The following is a 19,280-nucleotide window of genomic DNA, read 5'->3' on the forward strand; positions in this document are numbered from 1 at the left end:
GTGAGAAAGGAGAGCAGGCTGAACCAGCAGAGATTATTTTGTTCTGTAAATATGTGTCCTGCAGCTTAAAACTACAAACCCAAATATTAGTAAGATTTTATCTTTTTTTTTCCCCCTTTTTTAAATACTCTGGTTCTCCCATTCTCAAGCTGGGTGAAATACATTAACTTATAAGACTGTTCTATGTATTCTGCCAGTCACCACCTTTTTAAATCCACAGGGTCATGCAGGGTCTCCAGGCTACTGGTCTGTGGTACCCCCAGTTGCTCTTGTCCCATGACACATGTGCACAACTTGCTGTGACACTAGTGGGACCTGGAGTCGCATTCAGGACCGGATGTGCTTGGCTGCCCCTTGTAAACACCTGAAACTGATATTGGAAAGGGAGAAAGGTGGAACCGTGGTGTAGTTTGTCTGTGTCTGCTGATAAATATCTCAATAGTATGCTTTTTTCAAGAGTTCAGGCACAGCGTGTGACCCCACCAAAGCCAAGAGCTCCCCACCCTGGTCCGTGCTGGAAAGGAGGTGCAAGGTGTCTTTGTACCACCATTCCCTAAGCCTCAGGGCCGAGGAGCTGATCCCGTGCTGAGATCTGTGCAGAGGTCAGCATTGCTCTGTTCCTGTGCATTGTTACTTGCTGTGCTCAGTGCTTGTTTTGCTTGAGCTCTGTTGTGGCCTTTCCATACTACTGATTGTGTACTTTTAAATTACTGGAAGGGTGTTGCAGGGTGATGCCAGTGCTAATGGGCTTTCACCTTCCTCCACTTTCATAACAATCCTCAGACGAATTAACCAATTCTTGATTTATTTCTTGAACCGTATTTCAGCCGTTAACAGGTGGAGCAGAAGCTGTCTGAAAAGCTGCTCAGCTCATTCTGCTGGCAGTGAAAGCCGATGCTGCTCTGGCTTGCCTAATCCTGTGCCTTTCTGCTCACCCACAAGCAAAGGCTGATCTGTGAACGCTCGCAGTTCCTGTTTGAGAGCACAAAGTGCAACTGAACATCTCCCTCCACTGAGTGCAAGTGTGTCTGTATCTGCAATGGGCTCCTCTGAAGCAGCACCCGTGACCCGATTCAGCATCCTGGCTGCTAGGACAAATGGTGGGGTGTAGGAGAGCATCTCCAGGAAATGGTCGTCAATTATGTTAGAAGGATACTAGGTGGAGAAACTGCGTTTCTCTGATGTGACAACAGGATGCTGTTATTGTTCTTTTCTCTGTTTTAACTCTGTCTAGCAGCTGGGTGCAATATGGAAGCAGATCCCTGAAATGATTTGACAAGGAGGGTGGCTTAAGGCTCGATTTCAATTCAAGGGGATAAATGAGTGAGCAGTTTCACAAATGATGCTCAGGCACAATGTGAGTGTCACCCATTCTCATCCACCTCTCCCCTCAGCTCCCTGCTGAGGGCATTGACTGTGCTGCTTTGGGCACAGCAGTGTGAAAACACAGCCTGTAATCACCAGTGGGAAGAGCCGATCACGTGTAGTTATGAAATCCACAGCCATGGAGCTTGTGTTCTGCCTGGCTTTTCCCCCTCAGTTTGTCTGTTTAGGGTGAATCCTGACAGGTACATGGGTTCGTGTGCTGAGCTCCTCTGCGTGCTGCACTCTGAATATTGATGTCATCTGCCCGACTTGGGAACAAAGTGATAAGTCATTCATTTTTCTAAGGCAGGAAAAAAGCTTAACTATTTCCAAGAAAAGCACCACTGTTTATTATGCTGGTTAGGCTGGAAAGTCTTAGTTACAGTGTATACTGAGGACTGACAGCCAAACCCAAAAGACATAAGCACACGAGCCCCTGGAGCACAGCCACCACCCAGGGCAGCACACTTGTATGCAGGGGAGGTAAATGCAGCATTTTGCCTTTAACAACTAAACAGATGGAAAAGGAGCTGTGCTGTGAGAAAAGGAGAGCACTCTGGGCAGTGGTGGGAATATCAGGGCTTTATTCAGGAATAGGTTTCTCTAAAAATGAAATTATCATCAGCTGGGATGTTGCCAAAATGAGTTGCAGTCTTCTCTGCACAAAGTGACCCTTTATAGCCGTAAGCCTGCTATCAGCACGGGTCTATGAAATATTACCACTTCCGATGTAAGACACAATTTCTTCTTGTTGTTTTCTTCAGGGCTTCTTGGTTGCTGGGAGAGACACAAGTGGAACCACCCCTCGTCCCTGACAGGGGCAGGGGTTGTTGGCAGGCCAGAGAAAACCTCCCTGGCAGCTACCACCCTGTGAGACATGGTTTGATAAGAAAAAGGCAGGAAAAAAATGAAGTCATGGAACAGAATCTGCAAGATTTCCATCTTCTGCCACAGAAGAATGGAGTGTGAACTGCAGGACCTGGTGAATATAAACATCTCAGCTTCCAAAAGCTGGTTAAGCTTTTGCCGTCAAACAACAAACATCAAAACAGAGAAATAAGTATATATGCTAGCCCAGCCAGCCCTAGCAGTGCCCCTGTGTGCGTCACTGCGTCATTACCCACTTATGCTGTTTCCTTATATGAGCATTTTCTTTGAAAATACTGTATACTTGGAGAACACAGAGGCAGATCAGTTTTTTGTCCTATAAAGCAATGTTCATGCCTGCTTTGTTACTCCAGTCTCATTGTTTTAGTAATCCGATAGATCTTTATCTGGTTTTACATTTTGAAGGTCTCAATTTTAATGATTAAGGCTTTGAACCTAAAGGGATTTTCTAGAGCAGTTTCCTTGAGTTTAACAGAACTGCCCACACTGGTAAAGTTAACCATGTATCAGGTATCCACAGAAGCACAGGTCTGTCTTTGGCAGCACCTCCTGTGCGTACAGCCCCAGCTGGTGGCAGCTGAGAGGACGTGGCAGATGCCCTTCCCGAGGGGCCAGAGGTAATTAACTCTGAGCTGGTTCAATTTTGAATTTAGGTGGTCTTATTTGCTAGCAATACTTCAAAATTTGTATCAATCTTAATTCCTAAAGTACTGGCCAGAATTTACTGTGTACTTCTCACATCATGTATGGAACAGCTGGCCAGCAAGTCAGTAGTAAACTCAACAGAGGAAGGATCCAGCAGATAGACCACGCTGTTTGAGATGCTGAATGTGGAGAGGAAAGGCTGTATGTGAGTCTGGGCGATGGACTGGTGGCGTCAGGCATCTCCTGAGTCTGTCCCTGCCTGACTGTGCAGTTGCATTTGTATCTCTTGTGGCTTCTATCATGATAATTTAATGAATAGCTGTGATTTTGGTTTGTTTATAATGTGGATGGGCTTTTCTTTCTTTTTTGCTTCAAATGCAAATGATCCCCAGAGTTGGTACTGTCCTTCATGAACAATGGCCCTGCCTGTGTAAAATGATGAACACCTAACCATCAAACCTTGGGCACAGGCACATAGGGCATATGTGGAGATTTCTCTAGCATACCAGCTGCGTGGCTTAATTTCTGTGCCAAAACACAAACAGACTGATGGCAGATGGGAGCTTTGCGTTTGAGAATTCATTCAGCTCCATTAAGATTTTTTTTGTTGTTGTTTTTACATTTAGAATTGCAGTATTAATGGTGGTGAACAGAGGTTTCCTGGAAATGAAGATGACAATTAAAAACCAAAGTACAATAAAATTGATGTGACTGTGGGTGTCAGAGAGAGCAGAGTGTTTACCATAACTGGCATCAGTAATTGATGTTACTGATGTAAAAACATTGACCTGGCAGGGTGTGTTACAGCTGCCCTGAGTTGGAGTTTGGAGCAAGCTGTGCAATTGCAGTGTGTACCTGCGTCCTTGAAGGAGAAGGGAGCACAGCTGGGGGTGAAGCAGGACAGCACATCTGCTGGCTGCCTGTGCCTGGGACAACCTGAAACAACAAGTATGTTTAAGGGTTCCTCACCACACAACTGCCATATGAGCCCTGAGCTTCAGTGAAGCAGCACCGAGCCATCAGTACTCATGTGAATAAACTAATTCAGTAAGTCATAAGCATCACAGGGAGCAATGGGCAGCGTCCTCTGCCTGCTGGGTGAAGGGGAGGAAGGATGCCTGGCTGGAACAGACAGTCAGGGAAGGTCAGGAGCAGGGAGAGGAACTGATCTGCTAATAGGTAGCGAGAGAAGTGCTCTATAATGTTACGTCTCTCCAAATGCACTTCTGTCCAGCATTTCAAGCACCCAGAAATGGCTTCCAAAGCAACACTGGAATGGTTGCTATATTTACATATTGGGAATGGTTTATTAAACAGCTGTAATTGTGCAAATGCAATGGCAAATATGTTTGCTTTATGGTAGTACATTTCAGTAAAAATGGCTTAATGACTGCATTGAAGTCGTTTATTGGGAAATGTGGAAGCCATGCAATTAAGCAAATGCATTTTCCAGGATTATAAACAGTTTTTTCTATATCCTATATGCCTGCAATGGATTTGTTCAGTCCTGTGCACCTTTGGTAAGAAGTGGGTAGATGTAGCGTAAATACAGAGTTTTCCTTCTAGCTCATGGATATGCAAAAGCAGTTTTCACTCTCTTTCGTCTGGAAAGTAACCTCACTTTCATGGAAGGGTGTGTGGCAGGCTGAAGTGTCTTTAAAATCAGCCAAATCCTTTAATCCTCTCCACAAATGCACAACCTTGGGCCAAACTGAAAGACAGTGCATGTGAAGAGGTGCCTCCTTTGACTATCTTCTCCCTTGCTGTGTGCAGGATTTGATTAAAAAGCTTATCACTTCAGTGTGTTTGGGGTCTTGGAGAGGAGCTTGAGAGGATCGGGAGCAGGAGCCCTTTACTTGAAATCAGGGAGGGGAAACAGTCTTATGTGGAATCAGTGTGACAGGTAGATGTTCAAACTCCGTATTAGTTGCAGAGGTTTTTAGAGTAGGGCAGAATTTCTTCTTCAGTAGTCTGTATTCTGCTTTATGTTCCTATCTTACACCAAACCCCACCGTTGTCAGAAGAATTTCACCTGCTTAGACCAGAAGCTTTCCACAAAACGGGGTAGAAGTGGATTTTCCAAAGGGTCTGAGGCAAGTCAGGTAAAGCTGAACATTTAACTGCCTTCCATGCATTGAGCAGCCAGCCTTGCGCAGGCAGGAACCCAGTGGAAGTCAGTGGTCTCCAAGGGGGCCACAGATGGCTATGTGGTGGGGCCAGCAGTGTCCACCCCAGACTCATAAGGGTGTCTGCAAGGGTGTAAAATGGCCAGATCCGCAGTGGGCTTTAGGTGGCTAGGGTCAGAGAGAAGTGTCAATTATGGAAAGTTTTTGTCAGCACAACTCCGTCACCTGTTGGTCAAAGGTGAGAGGGAAGGGAGGGTCAGAGATGGTTTAAGATCCTAAACTACAGTCACACCGGCTTGCTCTCAGTTCTCTGTCCTTTGAGCACAGACAGAGGGAAATCAAAACCAGTTCTCAAGTCAGCTCATGTTCAGTCTCCTCCTTGACCTCTGTCATAGGGGTGGGGGTGGGGGATGGTAAAGCTTAATAAGGAAATTCATTTTACACAAAATCCTAGGCCTGTAGTTAGCTACGTTATAATTGACTGTATTAATTTGTGTGCCTAGTTTGCTCCTTTTTAAAGTCTTTGCATCTACTAATTATTGCAGAACATTTCTTACTGATAACTCCCTGGCAGTTTGTGCTGCTGTTCTGAAATTATAAAATGATATAGTTGGTAGAATGGGTACAGACATGTACAGTTAATTAGGTTTTTACAGAAGGAAATTACATAGTGTAATAATATGCCCAGGGTGCCATGGGAAGTGCAATTTCTTATTGCTTTAGTAAATAGGATTGGGAGAATATGAGCTCTGGATTCTCAATTGTCTTGGAATTTATCCCAAAGTTGTGGAGGGTTTCAAACCCCTGTTACTAAGTCCTGGCATCGCAAACTCATTGCTGTGAAGGCCCCTGTTCATCTTTTTTCCCCCAGCTCATTCGCTCAGGTAACAGGTTTAGTTTTAGAGTCCCAGGGTTGCTGATCTGGTTGGGTGCTCTCTGCCCAAAGTCGCAGGAATCGCACAGTCATTGAACAAGTGGTGGGTCATGGTGGCTAATGAGAGGTGAGCTGTGGAAACCCAGAGCTTTGCTGGGGTGGGCAGAGCACTTCTGTTTCTTGCCTCTTTTTGTAGGAAGTGGGATGGGATAGAAGTCACTGAGGAGGTTTTTGTAAGTGAGAAAGGTTGGTGAGAAAGAATGTTCTTCATTTTCTGCTAAATGCAAGTCTCAACCCACCCCCCCTGAATAACCAGTCTTGGGTCAACTGGAAAGGTGTTACACAAACTGGGTAGTTTTTGTGTCTGTGAAGACTTTCTTAAATAAAAGCATGAACAACTTGAAAGAAATTTGAAGGATAAATGGAGATTGAAACTTTATTTCTAGTAAGAAGCCATTTCCTTTGAAAAGAACAACTCCTCCCCCCAAAAGTTTGAGTAGCAAATCTTGATTATTGCTACTTGCTGCCTTAGCTGGAAATGTCAATAATTTGATATCAGCCTCAGCACTCTGATGTCTCACAAGTGTTGCCAGCTGCAGCATGGCAGAGAGACCTGGACCCGGATTCCCAGTTCAGCTCCTGGCCTCCTGCATGCCCCCGAGACTGCAGCTCTTCTCTATTTCATCTTCTCAGCTGTCAAAGGAGGTTGTAAACTTTACCATTTTTGTGAAGGGCTCAGAGTCCCTCAGCGAGATGCTCTGGATGCAGGCAGCATGCTCATTTCTTCCTGCCTGTATATACCATGTGCAATCTCCTCTAACCGTCTCCACTAATCTCATTAAAGCTCTGTTTTTATGAGTTGGGGACTTGTAATTTTTTTGTTGTTGTTACTGCTACTGCTGGTTTTCTGCATCACCACTCATTCTTATAATTAAAGTGACAGCTCTTGAACTAGTATGTCAAAACAGCACAGTTGAGGCAGAAAAGTACTGGGAAGATCATCTTTAAGCAGACAACAATGATTCACGTTTAACTGGGTAGATGGTAAGTCCTAGATGTAGCTGGCTCTCAGTGAAGGTTCCCCAAGGACAAGGTGTTGTTAAGAGTTTTGCACAACTGTCTAGGCCCTACCACTTGGGGGTTTTGATGGAAACAATTTAGTATGCAGTTTCTGTCATTGTGTCAGAGCTGTAGCTGGGGAGCTCTGAAACCTAGCAAATCTTTTCAGACTTATTTTCTAGAAGTGGTACAAAAAAAGAAACGTAAAAGAGATGATTTCAGTTTGAAGATGAGTTGAGCCCTCCAGCTTTGTTGGAAATCGATTGTTTCTAGGAGTCCCAACTCTTTGTTCCCCAGTCTCTTAGCATCACAAAGCCAGGTATGCTAATCCCGAGGGCATCTCAGTGGAGGAGCCTGAAGCGCAGGGAACTACACGAACTGTGCATCTCCCCTGCGGTGTATGGGGCAAGGGGGGCTCAGAGGGCAGAGCGGCCCAGGGCTGTGCAAGCGTCCTGGGAGCGACTTGCTGTTTGCTCCCGCTCCCAAGCTTAGTCTAGTTCTCACTCTTCCTCCTGCTTTCTCTGCTTTGTGCTGCCCTAGCATCAGCCCATGTGGCTGTAGATGCTGTAGTATACATCTATATGCATTTATGTATACCACATATAAACCAGTCTTGCTGTCTTTTGAAGGTCCCACTGCTCGGGGTAGCTGCTTTCCTAGAAGGGTTTCTTTTTACTCCATGTGCTGGATGCAGGGCCATTCAATCTGCTTTAACAAGACAGCTGCAGTCCTTAATAGTTCAATATATTCCAGCTCCAAAATGTCTGGCAAGTACTTGTTTTCCCTTTTGTCCCTTAGGCTGATGACCCCACCGTTAGGGAGGTGGTGCAAGATCCTGGGGGTGGCTGGGGGTGCATCAAGGTTATGTTAAGATGTCTCAAGGGCTTGTTTGGCCTTTGGAAACCCTGGGGCTGCAGAAAGGGGCTTAGCCTTTGGGCTGGTACAGGGAAGACCCTGATAAGACCTTGCTCTTTAAAGTCCATATGTCTCTCGTGTTAATAATGCTTCTTATTACAGATTTGCACCCGAAACTCTCCTCTGGATTTCTCCAACTTTCTGCAAAGGCTTCATGAATACATATGGGTACAACCCCCCCACCCCCCCCCATGCATTCAGCTGGGTCTGATTAACTGGGATCTTTGGGGCAGACCCATGGAAGTGGAAGTATCTTCATTGTTCATTTAAGATGCCCTGTGACTGCAAAGAGTCATCATGGCAGCCTGCATGTGGGGAGGCCTTTAAATTTACCCTGTTTACAATGGCTGCTGTCCAGCATCCTGGTTTGTAGGGTACAAGAACCCTGGATTAATGGGGATGTTTTTATATTGCTTTAAATAATCTTTCATTCTTGACCAGAGCTTTGTACTTCATTACATTGGTATGTTAAATGCAGTATTTATTTGCAGTGCTATGCAATCTTGCAATAATAACATTTGATGCTGCTTAAGATTAAAAGGCTCAGATTTCAAGAGCTGGAATGATTTTTAGCTGGAAGGAATCAGCCCTCCAGTGCTCAGATACCATATAGCATGAACCTGAGCTAACAGATCATTTTCCAATAACATTCCTAGCGCTGAGGCTACTAACCTTTGTGAGAAGACTACTGTAGTAGATAGCCCAGCGTTGGTCTGGCCTGACAGCTTCTGTCTTTTTGTGGTATTTTTCTTCTGAGACAATATTCTGTCTCTCTCTCTACACATATGAATGAATTCCTTGTTTTCAACAGTCCTGGTTGGTAAATATACATACTTTAAGTGAAAAAAAGGGGTGAGTAGGTGGGGTGTGGCTGTTCTTTACACATGTGCTGCCCTCTGGAGGTCACTGAAAGGGGAGTTTGATTCTCAAGTGCACGAGCTGGAGTAGAGAAATGGTTACATGAGGATGCTTTGGGCAATCTAAGTGCTGCTAGGATCTCTGCCAGAATGGAGATGAATATACATGACACACTTGTGAATTGCTCAAAGAAATTAGTGGGTGGGAGGGGAAAGAGAAGGGGGGAGGTGGGGCTGTCTTTTTCTCCTGCACTCTCACACAGTGGAAGGCTGATGACTGGGAGCTATTGAAATGCTTATAATTGTCTCATTATGGACAGAAAATGTAATTAAAAGGGACAGCAATCTTCCTCCAAATTCAAAACACTGCAGTCTGTCTTTGAAAATTATTTTGGCTATTAGCACAGGTGGTAATGTCCCAGCAATTGAACCCAATCTAATTTCGGTGTCAAACCACTAAGGAGAAAAAATGGGTTCTCTTCCAGATGCCACCTGACACAGCCACCACATCTGGAGGGAGGAGCGGGAGCATAAAGCTGTCCCCAGAGCTCGGACCGGATGGGGTGAAACAGGCAGCCGGAATGCGGGAGCCCTTGAGCACGTGGGTGGGCACCCACCAAAGAAGAGCAGAGGCTGTCGTCTTTGCGAGATCTGTTTCCCCTGGTGCTGCCTTACCCTGAGATGGAGGTATGATGGGTAGACAAAGCAGCATATGATGCCATCTGCAGATGGCATTGAGTGTGTTATGTTTGCTGGAGGGAGATTGCAGTTCAGCCAAGTGTTCTCCAGACAATAAGCAAATCATTCACATCTTTGCCTTGTTTTGCTTAGATATTAAAGCAACTCCATGTCCTGGGTAAAAGGATGCTTATTTAATTTGTCAGCAAGGTTGGGATGTGTATGAGAGAGACAGCTGGGTGAAAACATGCACCCTCTGTTGGACTGAGAGAGGCTGTTTCCCTCTCTTGCTCAGACAGGGATGGCTTCAGACAGCTGTGTCCCTTCCGTGCAGAAAGAGGGAGGTCCATCCAGGCTTGCAGCGAGGAGCCTGGTTTGGTGCAGAGCTAGTCCAGCACATAGATCTTGGGTGCTTTTCACGACTTTTAGAGAGACCTTTAATTCTTCAGAGCCCTGAAATTGCAAGAATCGTGTTTCACATTCCTCAGGCATTATGATGTTGAACAAAACATTTTTCGTGGAGCAACCAATAGGACTTGACTTCAACCCTTGGTGTATTTTCTTTGAAAGAAAACCTACAAAACTCTACTCTCTCCCTCTATTGTTCATATACGTGTGTTGCTTTTTTTCCGGGATCAAAAGCAAAGGAGCTTAAGTGCAGAGGGAAAATAATCTTCCTGGGTCTTCCTCATCCCGTGACAAATGGAGTTGTTAGAGTTGCTGCAGGTAAAAGAAGTTCCTTTACCTCAGTCCCATGTGGCTTAGTGCTAGGCTGTGTGTCAGGGGGACTCTGGCTTTAGCAGAACAGACTGGCTGATCCAACCAGCCTTTTTGTATGCAGCCACTGAGATATGGTGAGCACACCTCTGGAAGCCAGAGGCCACCACTGAAAATTATCTACTGCTCCTCTGCTAGGTGGGGACTGACAGCTCAAAGAACCCCTCCTCAGAAAAGCCTATGCATGAGTAAAGGTTTACAAGGGGAACTAGTGGAAGGTACCATCTTATGGTACCTGGCCTAGAGCGCGTCTGAAATGCGTCTCCATGGTTTCTATATTTAAGACTTCCTGTCTCAACTTCGCAGCCTGGAAAGGGCAGGGCGCTTAAGGAGACTGAAAGGAAGGAATTAACAAGAAAAGTAAGATAGCTAATTTTTTATTTCATCTCCTGAGACATGAAAGAAGATTTTTGCAGCTAATGAATTATTTCTGAAAACACTAGTAATAGCTGCAGGCAACATTAACTTCAAGTTTCCCAATGAGCAAGCATCACTTATGTACTGCTTTAAAATTCTAATGTATTTTCATTTGCAGTAGCTCAACTCTAACGTGACTTGGGGGTCTGGAAAGAGGCCAGAAGAAGTAGCCATGTTTCCAACAGTTTAGTAATATCCTTAGATGCAGCAGTCGATAACAGTGGCCAGATCCCATTGAAGCCTGGAGTAACCAATTATCTCAGCAGAGAGGCTCCAGAGCCCTTCATTAGTGCTGGGGACATGGGGAGTTTCTGGTTGCTGCAAGCACAGTGGTGATTTCAAGCTAAGCAGAAAAATCAGTTGTGTCATAGGTTAAACAGCTCTGCTGCTATTTAAAAACGCAGGGTGGGACCCCAGCCCTGCTGAGAGCAATGCAAGTTTTTCTCTGGACTTCAGAGGCACTGGGGTTTCTGCCTCCTTTTCAAAGAAACCCTATAGCCAAGCTGAAGTTAAAACCCAGCCGGGAATGTGGACTGGAATACAGCAGCCCACCAGTGTCTGATCCTCTCCCTGTCCACAGATGGACAGGTGATAACTTGAAGTCCCACCTTACACCTGGCGCTGAAGCTGGTGGCCATTGGGGTATGGGGAAGAGGGAAGGCGCTGCTCTGGCTGAGTCTCTAGGGTTGGGTTGGCATGCCAGTGGCACTGCTCAGTGACTGAGGGATGTGTCATCTGAGAGGAAAAAGAGAAACAGATGGTAGAGGGAGTTACAGTGGGAGGAAAACTCAATTAGAAGTCCCAGCATGGTTTGTGGTAGGGATATGGATCTTATACCTTGAGTAACAGCCAGGAAAAGAGAGGGACCCAGCTTTTTCACCCATGGTGGTGAAAATTCCTGTTTCAGACAGAGAATTATATTGAAAAAAGCTTTTGCGAAGATTTTGAGAGATTATTCTGTGAAGGGAGAGTGAAAAAAGTGTGATACAACAGGGGAGATGGACTTAATACATCCAGAAAGTGCACTCATTGTTCCAATATATTTAAGACAGAAGACTGGGAGGTGGAAGTCTGTATCTGTAAACCCACCCCTGGGAATACTCCCAGCCCCTCCTGGCATAAACACCCCATGTCTTTGGGGTCACTCACACTCCTGTTTTGGCCATTCAGAAGTTAATTTTCAGAAGCAGTGAGCATTAGCATGAGCTGAAGCCGGGCAGCCGGCACCTCTCAGCCTCAGTGGCTGCAAAATTCCTCATCTGTGAAACAGAGTTTGTAACTTTTCACGGTGCCCAGGGACCAGGCACCAACTCGGAGGGGTGGGTATGCCAGGAGGTTGTTGTGGTGTGGTTCATGGCCTCTGACATGGGCTGGGTTGGGGTGAGGAGAGCCAAGCGTGGAGTGACAAGCATGCCTGGCGTGGCGGGGCTCCGCTCGCTCCCCGCAGTGGGCAGGCCCCATGGTGTTTGCAAACACGCAGGGTAACGCTCCTCCCTGTGAGATGGCAGAGCAAATGTGCAGTCTCTCAGAGTCCAGAGACCATGAAAAGGCTAAAGAAAGCACATTTCATGCCCTCAGCAAGTGCTTAGGGGATACCGGACCCAAAACCAGCTGGGACAGTGACTGTGGAAGCGAAACTGTTCTGAACAGTGGCTCATGGGCAGCTCTGTGTGGCTGGGGAGGGACACAACCCACCCCACCCTTACCCATTTGTGCATCTGGGTGTTATTTAGCTTGCAAAATACAAACCTTGAATTTCAGAAAATATCCGATCTGTGTTTTCCTGTGCCATTCTTGCATTGTCATCGCTTTGCTCATGCATTATGCTGGAGCATGACTGCCGCAGCCTGCCCCGCCCCATGCCCAGCCGCCGGAAGAGCAGGCGAAGGCACGACTGCTGTGCTGGTGCTTTCTGACTCTCACATGCTTGATCTGCTGTCAAAGCCGTCTTTTCTCCCCATACAGCTCTGCAGTCGGTGATGGTGTTGCTTTGCAGGTGAACTGCACAATGTGTACTGAAGCGTACTATTTATAGGAGGGCAAGGTGTCTGTTTAAGGAATAGGGTACATCTTCTGGGAGCAGGATGAGAAAGAGCAATTGAGCAAGAAAGAGTGAGAGATTTCTGATTTTATTCCCTGACAAAAGGGCAAGGGAATAAAATCAGAAAAATAATTCCTTAATAATATGAGATATGGCAAAATTAATGTATTTTTGTTTATTCTTTCTCACTGAGTATTTTTTTCCCATGAGACTATATTTCTACCTGGTACTGCACTCTAAATTATCTTGCTGAATACACTATGTAGATCACTAACTAATGTTAATAAATTACTGTTATGAAATAGGTATGTATTTTCTTCCCATTAAAGGGTGCTCAGGAGCAAAGGGTTAGAGTCAAATATCATTCTCAGGCCTCACTATTATGCTAAAGACATCAAGTCATCCTAGAGGCTCATAATAGCAACACCGGTGGAAATGGCTCCCCGGATTTAAAGCTTTTTGCTTTACATAAAAAAGTCCAAGAAATGCTGTTTGGAGAGTTTATTCTGAACTCTGTGAGAGCATCAACTGATGACAGTATCGATTGCACAAACTATTCATGATGTAGGTAGATATTAAGAAAACTGCAACACAGTATGGGATGCTTAGTGTCCTGGAAATCCTCTTTAAGTATCCCAGCATATCTGTAAAATCTTTCTACAGCCCTGGATATGGTCCAGTCAACAGAGTATCCCATCTCAGCTACCATTCATCCACCCTGACACCAGAATACCAAAAGCGTTTAGTCAGGAAACAGGCACATGCAAAATCCTTCTTCACTTTCTCTTACTTTTTGTTATATGAATTCTGTATTTCCTGGCATAGAGGCTCTGAACTGCTGAACTCAGTCTGCAGTCAGCCCAGCTAAGAAGCTCGTTTGGATTAATAGGAAATCAACTGTTCCTTTTTCCTGTATTCTCAGTGGAGCAGCTGGTGGTCTGCTTTTTCTGTGCAGCCATCCTACTCTATACTGAAATGCCTCAACAATATTTGTTTGCTAGAAAATGTTAATGGAAACCAGTATTGCTGAAGTGAAAAACAAATAAATAGAGAAAACCCACAGATTCTTCTGGTCAATTAGACCTTCAGAAAGTGGTCAAATTTTTTGTATACTATTAGATAGCACTTAATAGCTGTCTTCCAACAGCCTCACGGCTTTTAATGACTAATCATTAAAAAAAAAACCCAATCAAACAGAGTTAGAGCTATGGCTACATTATTTGCCAGGAGCTTGTATTTAGGAGTTTGGATGTAGCTGCTATACCATATCAGACGAAGACTTCTTTCCCTTACCTAGTGCAGCTGGTCAGTACTGGCTGTTTGGGGAAGATGTATAAGAAAAGCTACACAGGACAACTTATGGGCTACTCTATTTGTGGAGAAGAATGAATAATTTTTGCTTTATATCATTAGCCAAAGCATTTCTATACCTTCTAATGTATTGATTCTTTTCCTTGTATTCTGATTTTCTTTTCCATTTAGTTGCCATTTAGAGTGTTTAAACTCTTTGGAGCTCCTGGGACATCCAGACTTTCCCATTAGCGGGGTGGACAGCACACAGCTGGTCTGAGGCTGGAGAGCCACTATCATCTTGAAAGTGGAACAGGACCCTGTGGATGGCCCAGGGTAGTGCTTGGGTCCTAAGGACAAGCAGCCTACATATTTGCATAACAATGCAAATGAGTGACCTGAGCACAGCAGGAGTAGCATGTCTTTCCCAGCCCTTTGTTACCACGGCACAAGATTGGACACTAGCCATGAAGGTTAGAGAAGAGGTCATCTTCCCATGCTTTAACTAAGCCTTGAGAGAGAAACAGCCCCCTGGGATTTGTTTCCTGCATAACATTGCCTGAGGCGCTGTGCTGGGGTGTGGGGGCCCTGGGCTCCCAGGTGGGGTGGTGAGCCCTGTGGTGTGCTCTCCTCCTCCAGTTACCTTCCTCTATGGCTCAGCAAGATGCCTGGTGTCATCCACACTGTGTTGGCTGTGATGGGGTCACAGCAATGAAAGGCAGCAGTTTCTGCAGCTCCACACAAGCACTAAGTGCTACCAGAGGCTCGGGAGGTAAGCCCACGCTTGTGTAATGATGTAGGTATTTGATAAGCTCTGTCTCAGAGTGCTGCACTTTGGGGACTTAAGTTTGTAAGGCTTTTTGGCTTTGCTGGTCTCTCATGATGCAGAAAATAATGTCTCCAACTTGTTGTATCATCTGCCTATTAAATCCTTCTGTAAAGAGGAGTGAAACTAGACCATGAACATGTATGGAAATTCATTTTAGTTAAATAATTTATATTTTCACTTCGTCGTGCTGGTCGATGTTCATCTCACTGTCCCCCGATGTTCACTTCTCCATCATTTGTGAGAGCACTAGAAGCTGCATCACTGTGCAGTTCATTTTAAGACTGATTGTCATCAAGACATGAAAACAGCATTTTACATTATGTATTTTTTTTGTTCAGCACATAGACCAATTCATTTTAGCTTCAATTACTGTTAACAACATGTTTGCCAACATTATAAAAATGGCACTGGGTATAGCAAAACATAAGCCTACCTTTAGATCAGAGATGTGGGTTCATGGTTTAATTATAGAGGGATTAAATTGGATGATGCAATGTTGCACAAATTTGCTCTTATTTTTCAAAGCTAAGGTTAATGCTCAGTGCTTGTGTTTCTAACCAGAAACCGCAAACTTTCATTGCTATGACACATTAGTATCAGCTTCTGCCTGGATGGTTGCAGATGATACTCTGGGGCAAAGTTACCTCTAAATGCTCTTGCTTGCTGAATAATGTCGCATCTTTTAGTAGCTCAGTTTCCTTACAGAAAGTAGGAAAGACGGTAAGTAAGTAGAAAGAGACAGTATGGAAGAATCTAGTCCATATTTTATAAGCAGAGATTTTCCTACCAAAAAACCTTGTAAATTATTTAAATTGTTACTGACTCTTCTGAAATGATCAAAATATATTGAAAACCTGTTCATCTGTGCTGAAATGCCTAAACATCCTCCTTGGTTTTGGTGCCACAATATGATGTTACACGGGTGCAGAAACATCCCTGGAGAAGGCAATGACTTCTCCAGGAATGAGTGCCATCCTGTACCATCTGTACTTTCAGCAGCCCGACTTCCAGCACTGCAAGTCAAATTAAACTCTGGAAAAATTCCACTGGGTTTATTAAAGAGAGAATTAAAAGTAACACAATAAAATGCCCATGGCCAAACAAAGCACGGCACTTACTTGCCAGATCATTCCCTAGTACATGTTTAACTTCTGTGTTTAATTGTTCAGTGTGAAGTGCTGCACAGTGCTGTGGTAGCAGGCGTGGAGGCAGCTGGGGCAGACACAGCCAGGAGCACCCAGGCACCTGCGAGGGCTGCCTGTTCTCGGTGTGGTGTGCCCCTGCAGCAGTGTTGTGCTTCTGGGGTCCCTCTGCTTGACAGGGTATTGGGAAAGAGCTGGACAAGCCCCACCAGTGCCTGTGGGGGTTGCTGGGACTCTTGTACCCTGACTTGGGGTTTGCACTCCCTCACCAGATAGTTTTATTTGATTAACCTTTGGGATCACTGGCTGTTGCCTGGCTTGATGTGAGGCAGACATGGGCTTGCCCTGGGCATTCGGAAAACAGATTCGGTGGTTGTATGGGTGGTTTAGAGGATGGTGTGCAACAAAGAAAAAGACAAAAAAGTGCCTAGTTTAGCTTAAATAAGAAGAATCACAGGAAAATCCATCCAGGTGGGAAGGAAGAGATAGGTTGTTGCTGATGGAGCCAGCGAGGAGAGATTGCCTGAGGATGTGGGCTGGAGGAGGTGAAGGGGAAGATACTAGAAAAATGAAAAAGCTGCTGCCTTTCATTAATCTGTAAAAAGTCTGGAAAATCATTTATGTTGTTGGTAGAAAGGTAAATCTACTGCTGTTGGCCTCGGTAACGTTTGGCAGCTGGTGCCTGCGGCAATGCTGAGGCTGGTGCTGAGAAGGCAGCGACTGCTCTGTGGCCACCAAGCTGCCACTGGTGGCGCGGGCTGGGAGGGACCCTACTTTCCACATGGGACTTCTGCCTTGTGATTAGCTTTAACCTGCGAGTTAGTGCATTGGCTTGGCATAAAGCACATTCAAGTAACGGAGTTGTGGGGTGGAGGGTCTAGGAAAAGTGAAGAAAAGTTTCTGTGGTATATGTTAACTAGGGCAAAAGTATTTTGTATCTATAGATTGGGCACACAATAACGAACCACAATGCCTCAGGAGATAGGCATTATTTTAATTGACCTGATAAAGCAAATCAATTCATAGAGAAAACCTCCTTGGATAGTATAATTACAGATACTGGATTATAACTCGGGAGCTTGCATGCTTAGGCCAGCAGGCAAATAACAAGGAAAGTCATTAACAGAAAGTGGAAGACATATGTTATAGGAATTCTTCCACTTTCTAGTTCTTCCTTTGTAAACTCCCCTTCATATTCAGTGCCTTAATCTTATTAGATGTCATTTCCACTGATTGTTATGAAACACTCAACTGGGCATTTAGATTTTTCTTAAAAAGTTCTTACTAAATTGAAAATGAACACAGGTAAATGCAGAAACATGCTATTAAAATGCTATGCATGGAATTCTGTGAGAATTGTCCACTTATGCATTTAACTTTCTGGTTTCTATTTGCAAATGAGGTTGCTGTGTAAAATAAGATGTAGAACTGTGCACTTAGTATTTTTCATATGATTTGTGTGTGTAGGAACCTGTAAAGGTTTGTGAAGTACAGAACCGCACAAACAAGCGGTTGGTCTGGGTAGAAACGTGTGCTTATTTCCTCTTTTTACATTTTTAAGTGGCTGTAAATGAACATCTCCATAAATCAAGAGGTTCAGATTAGAGCTCTGAAGACTCTTACAGAAACTGCATTCCAGTATAATTTTTTTTTTTTTATGCAATATTCCTGAGGAGTTTGAATTACTTTTGCTCTGATGACTTGCATAATTTAACCTACGCACTGCTTAAGCTAATGGAGAAGAAAACCACAGTGGCCCTAGAAGAAAGCCTGAGGTTTTGCCTCAAGCAGCAGCAAAAGCAGCCTGTTTGTCTAGTTTTCACACCCAAAGCTCTTTGTCTCCAAACCTCGGCTGTTCTTCCATCTGCGTCTGGTTCTGCATCTGCACAATCACACGATCACGATGCGAATTTCCAGGCACTATGTGTGTGACAGGGATCTCCCCGTGTGCCGCAGATCCCTGGTGCGTGCACAGAGAAGCTGGGAGATGCCCCTGTCCCTGAGCCCAGCCATGGCTATGGGAGATGCTGGTAGGTTTTGTCCATGCAGGGTGAGGACTGAAGCCCAGAGGTTTACGCACTGAATCCGTCAGACTTAAAACAGGAGGTGTCAAGCTCGACACTGCTTTCCTGAATCACGGCCTTATCCGTGAGCAAATAACATATGTCTAAACCTGCTGTCAACTGCAATGAGCTAAAGCAGAAACTCAGTGCCAGCTGATGGTAGTTACATTTTTGGCCAGTATCTATGACCATGAAACAGAGCAAATAAAGGCTTTGGTTTTATCCATACCTTTTTATTTATTTCTGTAGTCTGTAGTAAGGGACCATTGCTTTAAAATCCTTAGACATTTGGACATATTTTACAAGACAGTACAGTTTCTGAATGTCACACATTGATCACAGTTTCATACTACTACATGCATATAAAGACACTGATTTTTTTTTTTTTTAATAGTTTGTTTACGGAAACAACTGGAGAGGTCAATAAACTTCAACAAAGAATGACTAAATCAAAGTTACAAAAAATGTAAGTCTCTAAGTATATGGCTAATGTTGCTGTAATCGCCCCAAAATGCCAGGTTGTTGAAACATTGCTTAAAAGGGGAGAAAACATCTGCTGACGCATTGCCCCTTGGGTTAATCCAATATAACCCAATGAAGAGATTGTGCAAGACGTGCAGGGTCTGCTGGGCTGTCGGGCAGAGGCGTGAAGTCCTGCCCTTTGTTACAGACACTCTGACCTGGATTCCCCATTGCACAGGTTAAAAAATAACTGAAGTGCAAGGCAATGGAGAAACCCGTCATGTTCTGCCCTTTCTCAAGCTGGGTCACAGTTGGTTTCCATTTCCAGATACAAAAGCAATTTGATCTACATGCACTAGCAGAGCCATGGGGAACTTAATATTTCCAGTTTTTATTTGTTGTTAAATATCACATTTTTTCTTTTCAAGGGAGCCCCACAGCTTTCTTATCCTTCAATGACTATGGATGCTCACTGCTGCTTTTTGGAGATGTCACTGGGAAGCCCATGCCTGGAGCTTACGGGTTGCTCTGCATGTCCAGCAGCCATCCTGTGCTTTTGGAGAAGGAAGACCTGAGGCTGCTCCCTGGCCCTGTGAAACACCAGGAAGCTGTGATGTGCAGCACAGCAACAGACCACTCTGGCCTCCTTCCACGGGCATGGAGTTGCTATCAAACAGCACTTGCAGTGGTGTCTCATTAAGTGTTTTCTCCCCATTCAGGAACTGCTTCGCTGGCCAGATTTGAAAGCAGGGTTCTCCTGCAGTAAGTTGGGGTATTTTTTTTAATGCTAGTCTGGTTAGAAAGGGAGTTTGGTTAATAGCTGTGGCTGGCCTTTCTGGTTGCAGTATCATG

The sequence above is a fragment of the Leptosomus discolor genome, chromosome 17 (genome assembly GCF_034619465.1).
Source record: "Leptosomus discolor isolate bLepDis1 chromosome 17, bLepDis1.hap2, whole genome shotgun sequence".
Lineage (NCBI taxonomy): Eukaryota > Metazoa > Chordata > Aves > Leptosomiformes > Leptosomidae > Leptosomus > Leptosomus discolor.